The sequence below is a fragment of the Oncorhynchus kisutch genome, linkage group LG2, assembly GCF_002021735.2.
Source record: "Oncorhynchus kisutch isolate 150728-3 linkage group LG2, Okis_V2, whole genome shotgun sequence".
NCBI lineage: Eukaryota > Metazoa > Chordata > Actinopteri > Salmoniformes > Salmonidae > Oncorhynchus > Oncorhynchus kisutch.
The window spans coordinates 65,167,225-65,189,687 of record NC_034175.2 but is presented as its reverse complement, the minus strand read 5'-3'; the positions used below and the strand labels follow the sequence as shown (position 1 = coordinate 65,189,687).

General features: G+C 43.3%; 1 protein-coding gene across 1 annotated transcript in view; it reads left to right on the top strand.

Moving 5' to 3' along the window:
• Window positions 1–335: 335 nt before the first annotated feature.
• The window catches only part of LOC109903226 (collagen alpha-1(VIII) chain-like), a 30,934-nt gene continuing 8,806 nt past the window's right edge, over window positions 336–22,463 (top strand). The window contains exon 1 of the mRNA XM_031800044.1: window positions 336–420. The gene's annotated coding sequence lies outside the window, so the exon portion shown is untranslated. The remainder of the gene's footprint in view (window positions 421–22,463) is intronic.

Genomic DNA, 22,463 nt, shown 5'->3' with positions numbered 1-22,463 from the left:
ATTCTTCCATCCATTATTCTTATTGAAGTCTGGACTCTTCCACCCTTTTCTCACTTTCTTTCACCCCTCTTTCTCTCTACTCTCTTTCCCCATTCTCTCTCTCTTGCCCGTTCCCCCCTCTCATTCTCTTTCCATCCCTCCTCCCTCTCTGTCTCTTGCCCTCTCACTCTCTCTCTCGTGCCCTCTCCCCCTCTCTCTCTCTCTCTTTCCCCCCCTCTCTTGCCTCCCCCCTCTCTCGCTCCCTCTCTCTGCACTCTTCTTCCCCTGACTCCTCCCAGTAGTAGATATAAGACAGGTCCATGCCGTGATGCTGTTCGGAGCTCATAACCCAGGGTTGTCTCAGTACATCCATCTGTCTGTCTCTCCATCTGTCTGACTGCAGTGATTATTCCCCCTTTAAACAGCCACTCACAGAGAAAGGTAAGGAACCTTCCAATTCTCCAGCCTTAGCATCTTTTTCATAATGTCAGATTACAAGGGTGAATGCTGTAATAAATGAAGCTTTTTCAGATGCATGTAAAACAAAAAACATATAGTTAAATTCAGGTTGACATCTTGGCACTTGGTTTATGTGTCTGTATATGCAATGTGTTTGTATTTGTTCAATCAGCACTGGTCATTTAGGAACAGTTGACAGGTTGATTGCCTTTGAGTGTATTTTGGAATGATCAGAACCAGAGTTGTAGACAAGTCTTTGTATAGAGTGGTGTTCCTTGTCGTTGTTTTTTGATGCTCTGTGATGATATCCATAATATTTTCTCAGTGAGTTTTTCATATCAGGACTGGTTTTACATGATTGTACAGTGCCTTCTGAAATTATTAATACCCTTGACTTATTCCACATTTTGTTCTGTTACAGCCTCAATTCAAAATGGATAACATTTTTCTCACCCATATACACACACAATACCCCATAATAACAAAGTGAAAACATGTTTTTAGAAAATGTATACAAAATTAAATACACAAATATCTAATTTACATAAGTATCCTTGAGTCAATGCATGTTAAAATCACCAGTGGTAGTGATTACAGCTGTGAGTCTTTCTGGGTAAATCTAAGAGCTTTGCAGACCTAGATTGTACAATATTTGCACTTAATTATGATGTTTGAACTCTTCGAGCTCTGTCAAGTTGGTTGTTGATCATTGCTAGAGAGACATGTTCAAGTCATAGATTTCCAAGCTGATTTAAATCAAAACTGTATCTTGGCCACTCAGGAACATTCAATGTCATCTTGGTAAGCTACTCCAGTTTATCTTTGGCCTTGTGTTTTAGGTTATTATCCTGTTGAATGGAGAATTTATCTCCCAGTGAGTGTTGGAAAGCAGAGTGAACCAGGTTTTTCTCTAGAATTTTGCCTGTGCCTAGCTCTATTCCGTTACTTTTTATCCTAAATAACGACCTAGTCCTTGCTGATGACAAGCATACCCTTAACATGATGCAGCCACCACCATGCTTGAAAACATTGTATTCAGGACATTAAGTAAATTCCTTTCCTTTTATTCTGTACAAGCTTCCTTTTCTTCACTCTGTCATTTAGGTTAGTATTGTGGAGTAGCTACAATGTAGTAGTCAATCTTTGTAGTGACTGGGTGCATTGCTACTCCATCCAAAGTGTAATTAATAACTTCACCATGTTCAAAGGGATATTGAATATCTGCTTTTTTTTTACCCATCTACCAATGGGATCCCTTCTTTGTGAGACATTGGAAACTCTCCTTGGTCTTTGTGGTTGAATCTGTGTTTAAAATGTACCGCTCGACTGAGAGACGTTACAGATGGTTGTATGTGTGAGGTACAGAGATGGGGTAGTCATTCAAAAACTATGTCCATGCAACTTATTTTGCGATTTGTTAAGCCCATTTTTACTCCTGAACTTACTTAGGCTTGCTGTGACAAAGGGATTGAATACTTACTTATTGACTCAAGACATTTCAGTAAAAATAAAGTAAACATTTCTAATAACATCATTCCACTTTGGTATTGTGTGTGGGCCAGTAGCACAACAAAATGTGGAAAAAGTCAAGGGGTGTGAATCATTTCTAAAGGCACTTTAAATAGTCCAGTAAAATCCAAGTCTTCCTTTGGATTTCAATGAAACTAAATATTTTTGGGGTAGCACCAATAAACTTTGGTTCACTTCAAATTTAGTTGTTCTTGGATGTTATTGGGTATCTTGGCAGTTTGGAATAAATGGGAATCAATCAGCTAGACTGTTTGAACAATTAGGGTTGGTTTTCCGTGTAAAGCTTAAGTACCATTAAGTGTTGTCTGTGTTTACTGTGGCTGCTTCACATGCAGAGGTCACTGAGACTTCTGTGATGCATTTTACATTCAAGTCAAATATGATTTGTTGTCATACAGTACATGTATACTTTTAGCAGAAGAAGAGAATCGAGCAAACCCAGAAGGGGGCACTGTCACGACATACACCAACTACCCGCTGCCCAGGCTTCCCCCGGCTCACACTCATACTGGCAGAGGATGCTACCAAAGCGATGAACAGTGAAGTAGATCATAGTATTATTGGTGGACAGAGTGTTAGCCGGGGGAAGCCTGGGTAGCGGGTAGTTGGTGTCTCAGGGTATGTCGTGACAGTGCCCCCTTCTGGGTTTGCTCGATTCTCTTCTTCTGCTAAAAGTTGCCATCCCCAGGAAATGGAATGTGGGTATCTGTGAAAGATTGCTTGTGTGGAAGGCGTGTGTGTGTGTGTGTGTGTGTATGCAGGAGAATGTGTGTGTGCATGTGTGTGTGTGAGTGAACGTACATGTCTATGTGTAGGCTGTGAGATGTGTGCAAGGCAGAGAGATGAAGCCAAACTGTCAGGTCTGTGTGATGGGGGCAGGAGCAGCAGTTTGGTGTGAAAAGAGCGCAGGTCAAACACTGTCACTGGCTGACAAGAGCTATTTCTCCCTGGGAAAATGACAGCTCATTGGTTGAAATGGATGGTGTTCTCTCACTGGAAAGCTCATCGGTCCATTGGTCAGTCATTAAAAGTGAATGTCCAGTTATGCTCTTATTCTGTGAGGCAACAACAAGTCACCATGTCATTAGATGTGCAAATCCAATCAGTTTTCCACGTTGATTCAATGTCGACACGTAGAATCTTTGGGTTGAAATGATGTGGAAACAATGCTGATTCAACCAGTTTTTTTCCCAGTGGGACACCTCGCTGTGCACAGGTATATACCCACCTATAGTTGAACAAATCAACTAAAAACACATTATGCATACCCCCTCCCTTCAAGTGGACACAGGAGGTACAGGGTCAGGAAGGCCGACTAAGAACAGAAAGGTCAAAGAGTGTTCTAAGATGATGATGACACTGCAGATCAGATCGTGTGTGTGTGTGTGTGTGTGTGTGTGTGTGTGTGTGTGTGTGTGTGTGTGTGTGTGTGTGTGTGTGTGTGTGTGTGTGTGTGTGTGTGTGCGTGTGCGTGTGTGTGTGTGTGTGTGGTAGATAAAGGGCATGTTTGTGTGACCATACACCTCTAATTTAGTGTTAAGAGATTTTAAACTGAAGGAATTCACTGCATTCAGATGAGAATGTGAGAGCGAGAGACTGACAAAGGGAGTGAGAGAATCTGTAAACATAGTTTGGTTGCTTAGCAGCACAGCTGTGTCTAACGGGGCCAGTGTGTGTGTGTGTGTGTGTGGTGGGGAGTGGAATCGGAAGGCCCAGTGTTTTTTTGGACATGCTCAGGAGGCTTTGACAGTCGTTCCCCAGTTAGTGTTTTTAACATCCAGTAGGATCCAACAGTGTTGTCAGAGTAAAGGCCTGTACAGGGATCAATTCTGCGTGCCTCATTCCTGTACTCATACCTGTACTCATACTGTACTCATACTGTACTCATACCTGTACTCATACCTGTACTCATACCTGTACTCACACTGTACGCATACCTGCACTCATACTGTACTCATACCTGTACTCATACCTATACTCATACCTATACTCATACTGTACTCACACTGTACTCACACTGTACTCATACCTGCACTCATACTGTACTCATACTGTACTCATACTGTACTCACACTGTACGCATACCTGCACTCATACTGTACTCATACCTGTACTCATACCTATACTCATACCTATACTCATACTGTACTCATACCTGTACTCATACCTGTACTCATACCTATACAGTACTCATACCTGTACTCATACTGTACTCATACCTGTACTCATACTGTACTCATACCTGTACTCATACCGTACTCATACTGTACTCATACTGTACTCATACCTGTGCTCATACTCTACTCATACCTGTACTCATACCTATACTCATACTGTACTCATACCTGTACTCATACCTATACTCATACTGTACTCATACCTGTACTCATACCTGTACTCATACTGTACTCATACTGTACTCATACGGTACTCATACCTATACTCTACACATACGTCTCTGTGCATACGTCTCTCCCTTTCATTACTCTTCGCTCCTCTCATTTCCTCCTCTCACACCCTCTCTCACCTCCCACACCAGCCTGCCTCTCTTCCTCTTTTTTCCCTCTCACCCTCTCTCTGCTGCTCTCTCTTCTTCCCCTCTCCCTCCTCTGCCCCTCTCTCCAAGGAAAAAAGAGGGGAATATTATAGTATTTGCTCATTTAGATAGAGAGGAAGAATAGGAGACAGGGAAGACAAAGATGAGAAGAGAAAGATATCTGTGGAGGAAGAGTGGAAGACAAAAGGAAGGAGGGAGGAGCACAGACAGATGTGTCTAAAGGTAAGGTAGAGGAAGAGGAGGAGGAGTAGATTGAGATATTTCTGTCTTTTTCTGGAGGAAGAAAGATGTTTTGGATGGAGAGTGTTTATAGTGCTCAGCTTTGTACTTGGCTCTTGTGTGTGTGTGTGTGTGTGTGTGTGTGTGTGTGTGTGTGTGTGTGTGTGTGTGTGTGCACGCACGAACACTCATGCAAGGGGGGGCCATTTATAAATGGACATCTATAAAATGCAACACAAACACTCTAACACACACATTCACTAACACACACACACACACACACACACACACACACACACACACACACACACACACACACACACATACTCACTAACACACACTCACTAACACACACACACACACTCACTAACAAACACATTCACTAACACACACACACACACATTTACACACTTCCCCTCCTCTCTCTTCTTCTCCTCCCTCTCCTCTCTCTTCTTCTCCTCCCTCTCCTCTCTCTTCTTCTCCTCCCCTCTTCTCTCTTCTTCTCCTCCCTCTCCTCTCTCTTCTTCTCCTCCCTCTCCTCTCTCTTCTTCTCCTCCCCCTCCTCTCTCTTCTTCTCCTCCCCTCCTCTCTCTTCTTCTCCTCCCCCTCCTCTCTCTTCTTCTCCTCCCCCTCCTCTCTCTTCTTCTCCTCCCCCTCCTCTCTCTTCTTCTCCTCCCCTCCTCTCTCTTCTTCTCCTCCTCCTCCTCTCTCTTCTTCTCCTCCCCCTCCTCTCTCTTCTTCTCCTCCCTCTCCTCTCTCTTCTTCTCCTCCCTCTCCTCTCTCTTCTTCTCCTCCCTCTCCTCTCTCTTCTTCTCCTCCCTCTCCTCTCTCTTCTTCTCCTCCCTCTCCTCTCTCTTCTTCTCCTCCCTCTCCTCTCTCTTCTTCTCCTCCCTCTCCTCTCTCTTCTTCTCCTCCCTCTCCTCTCTCTTCTTCTCCTCCCTCTCCTCTCTCTTCTTCTCCTCCCCCTCCTCTCTCTTCTTCTCCTCCCTCTCCTCTCTCTTCTTCTCCTCCCTCTCCTCTCTCTTCTTCTCCTCCCTCTCCTCTCTCTTCTTCTCCTCCCTCTCCTCTCTCTTCTTCTCCTCCCTCTCCTCCCTCTTCTTCTCCTCCCTCTCCTCCCTCTTCTTCTCCTTCTCCCACTCTCCTTTCCCCATAGGTCACTTCTTCGGTTTTTTACAGCTGTTGGCATTGCAAACAATTAGATCATGCATGTTTTGACTATACTCTAACAAAGTTCATATTGCAATAGCTTACACTTTTTGCATTCTTTGTAAAACACAGCTTGTGCATGTCAGACTGTACTGCGTCATTGTTACAGATTGTTTTATCCTTTTTAAACAACGGAAACACATCTTATGTGGAAGAGAGAGTGACGCTGTCAATGTTTACAGAAATAAAGGCATCCCAGTTGTAAACAGCCAAGCCATTCTGACTTGTGTAACTGATGCAACCCTGAACAACCCTGGTAGCCCTTTCCTGCAGTCAAAAGACCAAATCACCCTGTAGTGGCCACATGGCTGGAATGTTCTTCATCATTTTCATCATTTCATAATTAACCAACGTTATTTACAAAAAAACTACAAATCTGGTGTTTCGATGTCAAACAATTTGGTTATATTTCAGTCTTCTGTGGTGTATATAAAGTGTAATATTGTGACACAAACTGAAAATGTAATACATTTCAACTCTATCAGACATGGTACAGGTGTCTTCTTCTTTTTAAGCCCATATGTGTGTGAGGTGTATACTTTAGTTTCAAAGTAGATTTGTTTAAGACTACCAAGAAACACTCTGTGTGACCATGATTTCGCCCAGTGCAGTAAAAGGCTAAAGAGACACTGGATCACTCACCCACACACACTCACCCACACACACTCACCCACACACACTCACCCACACACACTCACCCACACACACACACTCACCCACACACACACACTCACCCACACACACTCACCCACACACACTCACCCACACTCACCCACACACACTTACCCACACACACTTACCCACACACACTCACCCATGCAAACATGAGACAGCTTTGAATAATTGTTTTGTGAGTCTTGGGCAGGCAGGGCAGCTGAAATCACTGTGGCGTGTGGCCAACCACATGTGGTTAATGGGCAGGACCACAGACTGAGTGAGTAATTGAGTGAGTGAGTGAGTGAGTGAGTGAGCGAGTGAGTGACTGACTGAGTGACTGAGTGACTGACTGATTGACTGTGTGACTGACTGACTGTGTGACTGACTGTGTGAGTGTGTGACTGAGTGTGGGATCCTCTGTGAGGGTGAGGAGGATCTCATGAAGACTATTCCACCCTGAACTCACCACGTAATCATTCAGACAGAGTCAAACTGAGGGGGCTATAGGTTAGGAACAATGTCATCTTGTCTAATGACTAGCTAATAGTAGGTCTGTGTGACCAAGAGGGCGGCACTTCCTTCGAAGCCCTATAGTCACAAGGGGACTTCCTTACAAATCGCGTCTCGTTGACTTGACTACATGAGCGAAGCCTTAGTGTCTGAGGCTACTCTAAGCCAAACTGACATTTCTGTACATTGATTTCATGGAAGCAGTTTGAAAGGACCTTATTCAGTGGATCCTGTAGATAAATACAATGCCAGTGAATGACAGGTGTGTTGCATAGCGTAGCCTATACTTTTTGGAACCAAGCTGCATCATGTCTTGAGGTTGCCTACCCTACACCTTCCTTAATACAGCAGGACTCGCATAATGTAGGTCTACACATGTCTGACAGCTAGGGGGAACTCTGTGAAATCCTATTAGTTCCACATTGTTATGGTTGCCTTTGCTGCTCATCTAAACCAAAGATTTTTTACAACTAAACCAAGAAAGACCACAGCTTGTCATTTCAAATGGGAACAAATGAGTCATAGTGGGCAGAACAAGCAAGAAGGTGGGCAGAGCCAAGCACAAGCTAGCGAGATTCTACTGGCGCGAAATCCTATTATCTGCATATTTCCGTTAGGGAACACCTACTCTGTGAACTCAATTAGCTTTTGCATCCGGGAGACATACCGGTCTCATTGTTCTATCTGTGTCCAAACTCTGACTTGTCATGACATCTCCATGACAACAGGACTTGTCTGACACTAAACAGAAATCATGTTCTGTATCTGTTATGTTTTGTCAAAATGTTTCCCACCCTCCCGAGTGTGGCCCGTGACAAACACACACACACACACACACACACACACACACACACACACGTGGGCATACACACACACACGCTTACACACATACAATATGCAGATATACACACACATACACTATGGTTTAAGTTAATGATGGCCATAATATACTGTAGAAATGTGTATCACTTTGGGTCATCTTAATGCTTTCTGTCAGATGGTATGTACTCTAGCTGTTCTCGTACAGTTGATCCTTTGTTAAAATGAGGCGACGAGCTCAGTCTGTCACTGCACATGGCATATTAATAATAGACAGCCAGCGAGAGTTTGCACCTACCCCACATATCCCCCAAACACATTCCCACTCTTAAAGACGTCAGCTGAATCTATTTACTCTCTGAGTTGCAATTTGGTGACGGAGGTGTGTGTGACAATTAAAGTGACCCTTGGAATGTATCAGCACCTAGACATTTCTCCCAAACCTGGTCCTGGAAAGCTACAATAAGGATGGTATTATGGTTCAGTTCCGGCTTTCTTACTTGAATACACACTCCAAATCAATCTGCATACAAGAGTCTGTTAAATGGTTTAGATGTGACTGCATCATAAAAGACATCTGCGTCATTAGCAATGCGACCCAAGCCAGGCGTGGATGGCCAAAACTGAACATAACATACATGATCTATAATCTCTCAATTCTGCTATAACAGAGCATAACCTCAGTCCACCTCTACTGGACCAGAGTTTAGAATGTCTACGCCATACTGGATACATGTGCTCACACACATGCACACACACACACACACACACACACACACACACACACACACACACACACACACACACACACACACACACACACACACACACACACACACACACACACACACACACACACACACACACACACATTGAACCAGCAGTAATGAATGAGGCTATTAGTCTAGAGCCTCTTCTGTGTCTGGGTCTCCCCCCTCTCTTTTCCAAACACATAATATGTTGTTCCACACAAAAAAAAAATATTTGCCAGTATCTAACCCAGCCAAACCCTATCCCAGATGACGCTGGGCCAAATTGTGCACCACCATATGGGACTCCCAATCATGGCCGGTTGTGATACAACCTGGGATCAAACCAGGGTTTGTAGTGACACGTCTAGCATTGAGATACAATGCCTCAGACCGCGGCGCCACTCGGGACCCCCATATGGGTCGTGTACGTATTAATTTGTGGATGCATGTGGGTGGTAGATCCATTCTGTGGACAAACGTGTGAAGTCACAGTTTGCAGTGAGATCACCACTGCCCCCCCACTTCTCCCACTCTATGTTTTGGTTGTTTGATGGATCTATTTCCATATCGCAGGCGTTGAGAGCCAAGAAAGAAATAAGGATGTAGAGCGAGGGCTCTTTGGCAAGTCTGGCTCCCATTGCCACAGAAACGAGACGGGCCCCATTCAAAGGCAGGAGATGGCCGGCTCCCGTGGGGGGAGAGAGGGTGGCACAGCCACGTTAGAATCGCCAGCCGCCTGAGAAAAGGTCAAGGGTCAACTCGGTTGTCATCCATCATAGGTGAGCTAGTGTATAGAGCTGGGGCTGGGGTAGGGCTGAGGCTGGGGTAGGGGTAGGGCTGGGGCTGAGGTAGGGCCGGGGTAGGGCTGAGGCTGGGGTAGGGCTGAGGCTGAGGCTGGGTTAGGGGTAGGTCTGGGTTAGGGCTGTGGCTGTGGCTGGGGCTGGGGTAGGGCTGAGGCTGGGGTAGGGCTAGGGGCTGGGGTAGGGCTAGGGCCTGGGGTAGGTCTAGGGGTAGGGCTGAGGCTGAGGCTGGGGTAGGTCTGGGGTAGGGTTAGGGCTGTGGCTGGGGCTGGGGCTGGAGTAGAGCTAGGGATGGGGTAGGGCTGAGGCTGGGGCTGGGGTAGGACTAGGGGTAGGGCTGAGGCGGAGGCTGGGGTAGGACTAGGGTTAGGGCTGAGGCTGGGGCTGGGGCTGCGGTAGGGGTCGGGCAGTGGCACGGCTAGGGGTAGGGCTGAGGCTGGGGCTGGGGTAGGGGTAGGGGTGGGGCACGGCTAGGAGTAGGGCTAGAGCTGGGGTAGGGCTAGGGCTGGGTATGGCTGGGGTAGGGCTAGGGTCTGGGGCTGGAGCTGGGGCAGGGGTAGGGCTAGGGCTGGGGTAGTGCTAGGGGCTGGGGTAGGGCTGGGGCTGGGGCTGGGGCTGAGGTAGGGCTGGGGCTGGGGTAGGGCAGGGCTGAGGCTGGAGTAGGGCTTGGGTAGGGCTAGGGTAGGGCTGGGGCTGGGGTAGGGCTGGGGCCTGGGGCTGGGTTAGGGCCTGGGGTAGGGCTGGGGTAGGGCTGGGGCTGAGGTAGGGCTACGGTCTGGGGCTTGGGTAGAGCTAGGGCTAGGGGCTGGAGTAGAGCTAGAGCCTGGGGCTGGGGTAGGGCTAGGGGTAGGGCTGAGGCTGGGGTAGGGCTAGGGCCTGGGGCTGGGGTAGGTCTAGGGGCTGGGGTAGGGGTAGGGGTAGGGCATGAGGCTGAGTCTGTGGCTGAGTGTTGGTTGTGGGGGAAAAGGGTTGCAACTGGAACTAGGAGAGAGGGGATGGGATATGGGTATATGTCACCGGCGGCTGGTGGAACCTTAATTTGGGAGGACTGGGTCAGAGAAATAGCAGGAATATAACAAATGGAATGGTATCAAGTACATCCCACACATGGTTTCCATGTGTTCGATACCATTCCATTTACTCCATTCCAGACATGATTATGAGCCATCCACCCCTCACCAGCCTCCTGTGGCATAGGCATATGGCTGGAGCTGGGGCTAGGGCTTGGAATGGGGCTGGTGTTGGTGTACAGAGGTTGGATGGCATGGGACTAGAACCCAATGTAAATAGGTCCCAGACTGTATTGTGTGTTATCCTCCATGATTTAACAATGTAAATAAGTCCCAGACTGTATTGTGTGTTATCCTCCATGATTTAACAATGTAAATAAGTCCCAGACTGTATTGTGTGTTATCCTCCATGATTTAACAATGTAAATAAGTCCCAGACTGTATTGTGTGTTATCCTCCATGATTTAACAATGTAAATAAGTCCCAGACTGTATTGTGTGTTAATCTCCATGATTTAACAATGTAAATAAGTCCCAGACTGTATTGTGTGTTAATCTCCATGATTTAACAATGTAAATAAGTCCCAGACTGTATTGTGTGTTATCCTCCATGATTTAACAATGTAAATAAGTCCCAGACTGTATTGTGTGTTATCCTCCATGATTTAACAATGTAAATAAGTCCCAGACTGTATTGTGTGTTAATCTCCATGATTTAACAATGTAAATAAGTCCCAGACTGTATTGTGTGTTATCCTCCATGATTTAACAATGTAAATAAGTCCCAGACTGTATTGTGTGTTAATCTCCATGATTTAACAATGTAAATAAGTCCCAGACTGTATTGTGTGTTATCCTCCATGATTTAACAATGTAAATAAGTCCCAGACTGTATTGTGTGTTAATCTCCATGATTTAACAATGTAAATAAGTCCCAGACTGTATTGTGTGTTATCCTCCATGATTTAACTCCATGTAAATAAGTCCCAGACTGTATTGTGTGTTATCCTCCATGATTTAACAATGTAAATAAGTCCCAGACTGTATTGTGTGTTATCCTCCATGATTTAACTCCATGTAAATAAGTCCCAGACTGTATTGTGTGTTATCCTCCATGATTTAACTCCATGTAAATAAGTCCCAGACTGTATTGTGTGTTATCCTCCATGATTTAACAATGTAAATAAGTCCCAGACTGTATTGTGTGTTATCCTCCATGATTTAACAATGTAAATAAGTCCCAGACTGTATTGTGTGTTATCCTCCATGATTTAACAATGTAAATAAGTCCCAGACTGTATTGTGTGTTATCCTCCATGATTTAACAATGTAAATAAGTCCCAGACTGTATTGTGTGTTATCCTCCATGATTTAACAATGTAAATAAGTCCCAGACTGTATTGTGTGTTATCCTCCATGATTTAACAATGTAAATAAGTCCCAGACTGTATTGTGTGTTAATCTCCATGATTTAACAATGTAAATAAGTCCCAGACTGTATTGTGTGTTATCCTCCATGATTTAACAATGTAAATAAGTCCCAGACTGTATTGTGTGTTAATCTCCATGATTTAACAATGTAAATAAGTCCCAGACTGTATTGTGTGTTATCCTCCATGATTTAACAATGTAAATAAGTCCCAGACTGTATTGTGTGTTATCCTCCATGATTTAACAATGTAAATAAGTCCCAGACTGTATTGTGTGTTATCCTCCATGATTTAACTCCATGTAAATAAGTCCCAGACTGTATTGTGTGTTATCCTCCATGATTTAACAATGTAAATAAGTCCCAGACTGTATTGTGTGTTATCCTCCATGATTTAACAATGTAAATAAGTCCCAGACTGTATTGTGTGTTATCCTCCATGATTTAACAATGTAAATAAGTCCCAGACTGTATTGTGTGTTATCCTCCATGATTTAACAATGTAAATAAGTCCCAGACTGTATTGTGTGTTAATCTCCATGATTTAACAATGTAAATAAGTCCCAGACTGTATTGTGTGTTATCCTCCATGATTTAACTCCATGTAAATAAGTCCCAGACTGTATTGTGTGTTATCCTCCATGATTTAACTCCATGTAAATAAGTCCCAGACTGTATTGTGTGTTATCCTCCATGATTTAACAATGTAAATAAGTCCCAGACTGTATTGTGTGTTATCCTCCATGATTTAACAATGTAAATAAGTCCCAGACTGTATTGTGTGTTATCCTCCATGATTTAACAATGTAAATAAGTCCCAGACTGTATTGTGTGTTATCCTCCATGATTTAACAATGTAAATAAGTCCCAGACTGTATTGTGTGTTATCCTCCATGATTTAACTCCATGTAAATAAGTCCCAGACTGTATTGTGTGTTATCCTCCATGATTTAACAATGTAAATAAGTCCCAGACTGTATTGTGTGTTATCCTCCATGATTTAACAATGTAAATAAGTCCCAGACTGTATTGTGTGTTATCCTCCATGATTTAACAATGTAAATAAGTCCCAGACTGTATTGTGTGTTATCCTCCATGATTTAACAATGTAAATAAGTCCCAGACTGTATTGTGTGTTATTCTCCATGATTTAACAATGTAAATAAGTCCCAGACTGTATTGTGTGTTATCCTCCATGATTTAACTCCATGTAAATAAGTCCCAGACTGTATTGTGTGTTATCCTCCATGATTTAACAATGTAAATAAGTCCCAGACTGTATTGTGTGTTATCCTCCATGATTTAACTCCATGTAAATAAGTCCCAGACTGTATTGTGTGTTATCCTCCATGATTTAACTCCATGTAAATAAGTCCCAGACTGTATTGTGTGTTATCCTCCATGATTTAACAATGTAAATAAGTCCCAGACTGTATTGTGTGTTATCCTCCATGATTTAACTCCATGTAAATAAGTCCCAGACTGTATTGTGTGTTATCCTCCATGATTTAACTCCATGTAAATAAGTCCCAGACTGTATTGTGTGTTATCCTCCATGATTTAACTCCATGTAAATAAGTCCCAGACTGTATTGTGTGTTATCCTCCATGATTTAACTCCATGTAAATAAGTCCCAGACTGTATTGTGTGTTATCCTCCATGATTTAACTCCATGTAAATAAGTCCCAGACTGTATTGTGTGTTATCCTCCATGATTTAACAATGTAAATAAGTCCCAGACTGTATTGTGTGTTATCCTCCATGATTTAACTCCATGTAAATAAGTCCCAGACTGTATTGTGTGTTATCCTCCATGATTTAACAATGTAAATAAGTCCCAGACTGTATTGTGTGTTATCCTCCATGATTTAACTCCATGTAAATAAGTCCCAGACTGTATTGTGTGTTATCCTCCATGATTTAACTCCATGTAAATAAGTCCCAGACTGTATTGTGTGTTATCCTCCATGATTTAACTCCATGTAAATAAGTCCCAGACTGTATTGTGTGTTATCCTCCATGATTTAACTCCATGTAAATAAGTCCCAGACTGTATTGTGTGTTATTCTCCATGATTTAACTCCATGTAAATAAGTCCCAGACTGTATTGTGTGTTATCCTCCATGATTTAACTCCATGTAAATAAGTCCCAGACTGTATTGTGTGTTATCCTCCATGATTTAACTCCATGTAAATAAGTCCCAGACTGTATTGTGTGTTATTCTCCATGATTTAACTCCATGTAAATAAGTCCCAGACTGTATTGTGTGTTATCCTCCATGATTTAACTCCATGTAAATAAGTCCCAGACTGTATTGTGTGTTATCCTCCATGATTTAACTCCATGTAAATAAGTCCCAGACTGTATTGTGTGTTATTCTCCATGATTTAACTCCATGTAAATAAGTCCCAGACTGTATTGTGTGTTATCCTCCATGATTTAACTCCATGTAAATAAGTCCCAGACTGTATTGTGTGTTATTCTCCATGATTTAACTCCATGTAAATAAGTCCCAGACTGTATTGTGTGTTATCCTCCATGATTTAACTCCATGTAAATAAGTCCCAGACTGTATTGTGTGTTATCCTCCATGATTTAACTCCATGTAAATAAGTCCCAGACTGTATTGTGTGTTATCCTCCATGATTTAACTCCATGTAAATAAGTCCCAGACTGTATTGTGTGTTATCCTCCATGATTTAACAATGTAAATAAGTCCCAGACTGTATTGTGTGTTATCCTCCATGATTTAACTCCATGTAAATAAGTCCCAGACTGTATTGTGTGTTATCCTCCATGATTTAACTCCATGTAAATAAGGCCCAGACTGTATTGTGTGTTATCCTCCATGATTTAACTCCATGTAAATAAGTCCCAGACTGTATTGTGTGTTATCCTCCATGATTTAACTCCATGTAAATAAGTCCCAGACTGTATTGTGTGTTATCCTCCATGATTTAACTCCATGTAAATAAGTCCCAGACTGTATTGTGTGTTATCCTCCATGATTTAACTCCATGTAAATAAGTCCCAGACTGTATTGTGTGTTATCCTCCATGATTTAACTCCATGTAAATAAGTCCCAGACTGTATTGTGTGTTATCCTCCATGATTTAACTCCATGTAAATAAGTCCCAGACTGTATTGTGTGTTATCCTCCATGATTTAACTCCATGTAAATAAGTCCCAGACTGTATTGTGTGTTATCCTCCATGATTTAACTCCATGTAAATAAGTCCCAGACTGTATTGTGTGTTATCCTCCATGATTTAACTCCATGTAAATAAGTCCCAGACTGTATTGTGTGTTATCCTCCATGATTTAACTCCATTTAAGACATATTCAAGTTTTATGTTTGCTTGTTTTTTTTAAATGGTTGAGTTAATAAACTAAACTAAACCAAAGAAAACTCAAAAGTCTGTCTGTGTTACTGACCTTCAGAGGGGAACGCACAGGAGGGAGAACATACCTATAAGACTAGGTGGTGGTCTGGAGGACTGACTCCTTGGACCATTCTTCTGTCTGTTTGACCCGAGCTCTGCTTGTTGGACACCACTTCTGGGTCCTGGATGTGAGTGAAAATGAGAAGAAAATAAACAGACGCATCAACAATAATCTCTAAATTCTGCTATACCAGCTAACAGAGCATGTCCTCAGTCCACCTCTACTGGATCAGAGTCTAGAATGTTCTGTCTACGCCATACTGGATACATGTACTCACACGCACGCACGCACGCACACACGCACGTACGCACGCACGCATGCATTCTAGTTCCTCTCATGTACACACAGCAGCCTCAAACAGATACCTCTAGGAGAATAAAGCATCTCAAGATCAGAGAGTGATGGGGTCGAAGGTTGTGGGCACTGAAGTGTTTTTATTTCCACTTGGCTTCAAGGTGAGAAAAATACCTCTCACTGCTGTAAAATGACCAATGATTGACACACAGTACACAACCTGATACATGCTAACACACACACTCTTTTATCTATGCACCACACACACACACACCCGAAAAACACAGATCAGGTGGACACTCTTTTTGGTGGACTTCTAGGGTCACCTAAAAGGACTTACGTTAGCCTAGGTGTTTTTCCCAAACATGTGAAGTGACCAGGGATATCCCTTCCGAGTTGCCTTCGGTCAATTAGTATTTTGAAGTACTAGCCTAGTTATTCTAAAATGGTACGCTTATAAATAAAGCTTCTGTGGTTCAAAGGCTTTGCAGGAACCCTACTGTAAACACCAAAAAAACTCAGAAAAAAGCAATTATTTTGTATTTCTCTTCAGAATGTTTGAACTATGAATAGACCAGTGTTGTGGAAGCTACTCTGAAAATATACAGTAGTTTAACAAGCTACTACTAACTGGGCACAGATGTCAATTCAACGTTGGTTCAACGTAATTTCATTGAAATGACGTGGAAACAATGTTGCGGAAACAAAATTATTTTCCAATTGTTTCGTTCTGAAGAGTACAATTATTTGTTTTTGGTTCCGACCAGCAAAATAAAGTTCTGAACCGGTTCAAACCCCAAAAAAGTACTGGTTTATGTTGTTCCTTCAAAAAATCTTGGAAATATTTATTTTACTTTTAGCTCAACATTCATGCAGTGCAGACAGAGCAGCTTGCTATAGAACCGGCAAGCTATAGCTCAGTGAGTTGTTTACATTGGCAAGAAAATGTATGTGAACCATTTGGAAATACCTGGATTTCTGCATAAATTTGTCATCAAATTTGATCTGATCTTTGTCTAGGTCATAACAATAGACAAACACAGTCTGCTTAAACTAATAACACTAACAATGATATGTTTTCATGTCTTAATTGAACACACAGTATAAATATGCACAGTACAGGGTGGGAAAAGTATGTGAACCCTTGGATTTAATAACTGGTTGACCCTCCTTTGGCAGCAATAACCTCAACCAAACATTTTCTGTAGTTGCGGATCAGACTTGCACAACGGTCAGGAGGAATTTTGGACCATTCCGCTTTACAAAACTGTTTCAGTTACGCAATATTCTTGGGATGTCTGGTGTGAACTGCTCTCTTGAGGTCATGCCACAGCATCTCAATTGGATTGAGGTCAGGACTCTGACTGGGTCTCTCCAGAAGGCGTATTTTCTTCTGTTGAAGCCATTCTGTTGTTGATTTACCTCTGTATTTTGGGTTGTTGTCATGTTGCATCACCCAACTTTTGTTGGGCTTCAATTGGCGGACAGGTAGCCTAACATACTCCTGCAAAATGTCTTGATAAACTTGGGAATTAATTTTCCGTCAATGATGGCAAGCTGTCCAGGCCCTGAGGCAGCAATGCAGCCCCAAACCATGATGCTCCCTCCACCATACTTTACAGTTGGGATGAGGTTTTGATGTTGGTGTGCTGTGCCTTTTTTTCTCCACACATAGTGTTGTGTGTTCCTTCCAAACAACTCAACTATAGTTTCATCTGTCCACAGAATATTTTGCCAGTAGGGCTGTGGAACATCCAGATGCTCTTTTGCAAACTTCAGACGTGCAGCAATGTTTTTTTGGGATAGCAGTGGCTTCTTCTGTAATGTCCTCCCATGAACACCATTCTTGTTTAGTGTTTTACGTATAGTAGACTCGTCAACAGAGATGTTAGCATGTTCAAGAGATTTCTGTAAGTCTTTAGCTGACACTCTAGAATTCTTCTTAACCTCATTGAGCATTCTGCGCTGTGCTCTTGCAGTCATCTTTGCAGGTCGGCCACTCCTAGGGAGAGTAGCAACAGTGCTGTATTTCTCCATTTCTTACTGTGGACTGATGAACATCAAGGCTTTTAGAGATACTTTTGTAACCCTTTCCAGCTTTATGCAAGTTAACCATTCTTAATCTTAGGTCTTCTGAGATCTCTTTTGTTCGAGGCATGGTTCACATCAGGCAATGCTTCTTGTGAATAGCAAACAAACATTTTGTGAGTGTTTTTATAGGGCAAGGCAGCTCTAACCAACATCTCCAATTTCATCTCATTGATTAGACTCCAGGTTAGCTGACTCCTGACTCCAATTAGCTTTTGGAGAAGTCATTAGCCTAAGGGTTCACATACTTTTTCCAACCTACACTGTGAATGTTTAAATGATGTATTCAATATAGACAAGAAAAATACAATAATGTGTGTGTCATTGGTTTAAGCACACTGTGTTTGTCTATTGTTGTGACTTAGATGAAGATCAGATCAAATTTGATGCCCAATTTATAAAGAAGTCCAGGTAATTCCAAAGGTTTTCACATACTTTTTCTTGCCTCTGTACGTGATGGAAAGACAAGTGTAGGGCACATGGAGAGCTGGAAGAACAAGGACAAGGGCTTGAGGGAATGGAGATTTTGTCTGAGTCAAAAGAGCAAAAGGAGGAAGCGTTGTGACTCTACAAATATCAACATATGATGTGGAAAGCTATGATTTTCAGAGTAGGACACCGATTAAAGGCGTTTTATTTTGCCGTTTTGAAGGATATCGAGGCTTCGTGGCTTTGGAAGAACATGCCAGAAGTGGTAGACACATGTCTACTGACCTGAATTATAGATCGGAAAAAAGAGGAAATCCTATCGGTTTTGTTGTCGTTTGATCAACAGTTTCTTCTGACTCGTGAAACTTGGGTATGTGATATTTGCAGCGAGACCATATGTACAGAAGACACTGCAGTGTTACAATTGTAAAAAGTATGGACACGTGGCAAGTGTTTGTCAAAGGAATAAATATGTCGTAGTTGAAGAGTCCGATGAAGCACGTTGCTGTAATTGTGATGGGAATAACGTTCCTGAGTTCCCGGAATGCCCTGTAAAGATGAAGGAGGTTGCAGTAGCTAGGATCAGGGCTATCCAGCAGGTCTCCTATGTGGAGGCAGTGAAAATAGCTGAAGGAGTGAGTGTAGATGAGATGGTAGTGGATGGCCCACAGCCTGCAGTAAATGCCATTCAGGAGAAGGATCCTGAAACATTAACAGTGAAGTAGGTGGATTTTGTTGCATTTATTGCCCAAGTGATGAAATGCACTGGACAAACTGATATAAAATCTAAGAAACTAGACATTGTGAAGGTGGCAAAAATATTTCTGGATCTCCAGGACTTTACAGCCTAAATGTTGCAGGGAATAGGGAATGAGGTTCCTCCTCCCAGGTTCCTGAGCCTGTGTAGGGATCTGAGTAGACATTTGAATCTAACTGGAGTACTTTTAGTTATTTTTTAAAAACTTTTGAATATTAGAAGTATATTTTTTCACCCTTCTCTTCTCCCTATTATTTAGCATTCATGTTGATAAGTTTTCAGCCCATCCAGTAGGTGGCGGCATGCACCTCTAACATTGTTTGCGAACCGCCATATCATAGACGAAGAACAAGACGAGTAGGGCTCCAGATGCATTTGAAATGTTTCGGGTGGGGAGAGAGGGAGGAGGAGGAGGCTTGGCTTGAAGCACTGGCATCTTGTGATGACATTCATTGTCTGAATTAGGCCCACAGAATTATACCTACAGAGGAGCGGCTTCTATGGACACATCTTAGCTTTTTGTAGATAATAAATCCAATGTAAAATGTAATAACTATAGTATCCATAACTAGCATTTAAAAAGTTAATGCATTCTTCTCTAATTAAAAATCTCTCTCCCTATCTTCTGAATCACGTCACAACGCTACAGCTATGCTTTGGAGGGGGGCAGGGCTTGTAACTTCATTAGGCTACAGCTATGCTTTGGAGGGGGCGGGGCTTGTAACTTCAGTAGGCTACAGCTATGCTTTGGAGGGGGGCGGGGCTTGTAACTTCATTAGGCTACAGCTATGCTTTGGAGGGGGCGGGGCGTGTAACTTCAGTAGGCTACAGTTATGCTTTGGAGGGGGAGGGGCTTGTAACTTCAGTAGGCTACAGCTATGCTTTGGAGGGGGGCGTGGCTTGTAACTTCATTAGGCTACAGCTATGCTTTGGAGGGGGCGGGGCGTGTAACTTCAGTAGGCTACAGCTATGCTTTGGAGGGGGCGGGGCTTGTAACTTCAGTAGGCTACAGCTATGCTTTGGAGGGGGCGGGGCTTGTAACTTCAGTAGGCTACAGCTATGCTTTGGAGGGGGAGGGGCTTGTAACTTCAGTAGGCTACAGCTATGCGTCGGAGGGGGATGGACAGGTAGCCTACACACACACACACTGGCAAAGTTATTCAGGTGACAGGCAGACAGTGGAAGAAATTCTGATTGACCGAGGGAGGGCTTTGCATAGGCACTTGGTAGCATTTGTTGTCACTACTCTTAAACCCCTGGATTCCATTTATCATAGCACCCTTCGTTTTATCACAGGAGACAATTGTATTACTCATCACTGCATCCTTTACCAAAAGTTTGTTATGGATAATCCTGAATGAATCTTGAATAATACCCCCAGGACATGCTAACCTCCCCTGTTATTGGTATTGGTGAGAGGTTAGCATGTCTTGGTGGTGTGATCTTTGACCCTCTGTAACTTTTGCACTCACCATGTAAACTCTGTAATTTAAAAAAAATATTATTTGTTAAACAAAATCTCTTTCTCTGAGAAATTGTAGCTCAGTATTTGAATTATTTATTTTATACAGTCATTATTGCTCATCCGGTGTCAATTAATTAACAGAATGTGTAATTCAGCCTATTAAACACAAAAAGTGAGAATTGGGCAGACTGTCAGAAATGTAGTATGTAGTTCCAGTAATTAGCTACACTGCTACATCAAATCAAATCAAAGTTTATTTGTCACGTGCGCCAAATACAACAGGTGTATATACAGTAGAGAGGCTATAAAAGTAGCGAGACTACATAGAGACACCGGTTGGTCAGGCTGATTGAGGTAGTATGTACATGTAGATATGGTTAAAGTGACAATGCATATATGATGAACAGAGAGTAGCAGTAGCGTAAAAGAGGGGTTGGTGGGTGACGGGACACAATGCAGATAGCCCGGTTAGCCAATGTGCGGGAGCACTGGTTGGTCAGCCCAATTGAGGTAGTATGTACATGAATTTATAGTTAAAGTGACTATGCATATATGATAAACAGAGAGTAGCAGCAGCGTAAAAGAGGGGTTGGGTGGGGGAGGGGGCACACAGTGCAAATATGACCTGTTCATATTCTTATGGCTTGCTGGTAAAAACTGTTGAGAAGCCTTTTTGTCCTAGACTTGGCACTCTGGTACTGCTTGCCATGCGGTAGTAGAGAGAACAGTCTATGACTGGGGTGGTTGGGACAATTCCCTGGTACGACAATTTTTAGGGTCTTCCTCTGACACCGCCTGGTGTAGCGGTCCTGGATGGCAGGCAGCTTAGCCCCAGTGATGTACTGGGCCGTACGCACGACCCTATGTGATGCCTTGTGGTCAGAGGCCGAGCAATTACCGTACCAGACCCTGGGTCTCGACCCCGCCCTGTGCAACTGGGTACTGGACTTCCTGACGGGCCGCCCCCAGGTGGTGAGGGTAGGCAACAACATCTCCTCCCCGCTGATCCTCAACACTGGGGCCCCACAAGGGTGCGTTCTGAGCCCTCTCCTGTACTCCCTGTTTACCCACGACTGCGTGGCCACGCACGCCTCCAACTCAATCATCAAGTTTGCGGACGACACAACAGTGGTAGGCTTGATTACCATCAACGACGAGACGGCCTACAGGGAGGAGGTGAGGGCCCTCGGAGTGTGGTGTCAGGAAAATAACCTTACACTCAACGTCAACAAAACTAAGGAGATGATTGTGGACTTCAGGAAACAGCAGAGGGAACACCCCCCTATCCACATCGATGGAACAGTAGTGGAGAGGGTAGCAAGTTTTAAGTTCCTTGGCATACACATCACAGACAAACTGAATTGGTCCACTCACACAGACAGCATCGTGAAGAAGGCGCAGCAGCGCCTCTTCAACCTCAGGAGGCTGAAGAAATTCGGCTTGTCACCAAAAGCACTCACAAACTTCTACAGATGCACAATCGAGAGCATCCTGGCGGGCTGTATCACCGCCTGGTATGGCAACTGCACCGCCCTCAACCATAAGGCTCTCCAGAGGGTAGTGAGGTCTGCACAACGCATCACCGGGGGCAAACTACCTGCCCTCCAGGACACCTACACCACCCGATGCTACAGGAAGGCCATAAAGATCATCAAGGACATCAACCACCCGAGCCACTGCCTGTTCACCCCGCTGTCATCCAGAAGGCGAGGTCAGTACAGGTGCATCAAAGTTGGGACCGAGAGACTGAAAAACAGCTTCTATCTCAAGGCCATCAGACTGTTAAACAGCCACCACTAACATTGAGTGGCTACTGCCAACACACTGTCAATGACACTGACTCTACTCCAGCCACTTTAATCATGGGAATTGATGGGAAATGATGTAAATATATCACTAGCCACTTTAAACAATGCTACCTTATATAATGTTACTTACCCTACATTATTAATCTCATATGCATACGTAGATACTGTACTCTATATCATCGACTGCATCCTTATGTAATACATGTATCACTAGCCACTTTAACTATGCCACTTTGTTTACATACTCATCT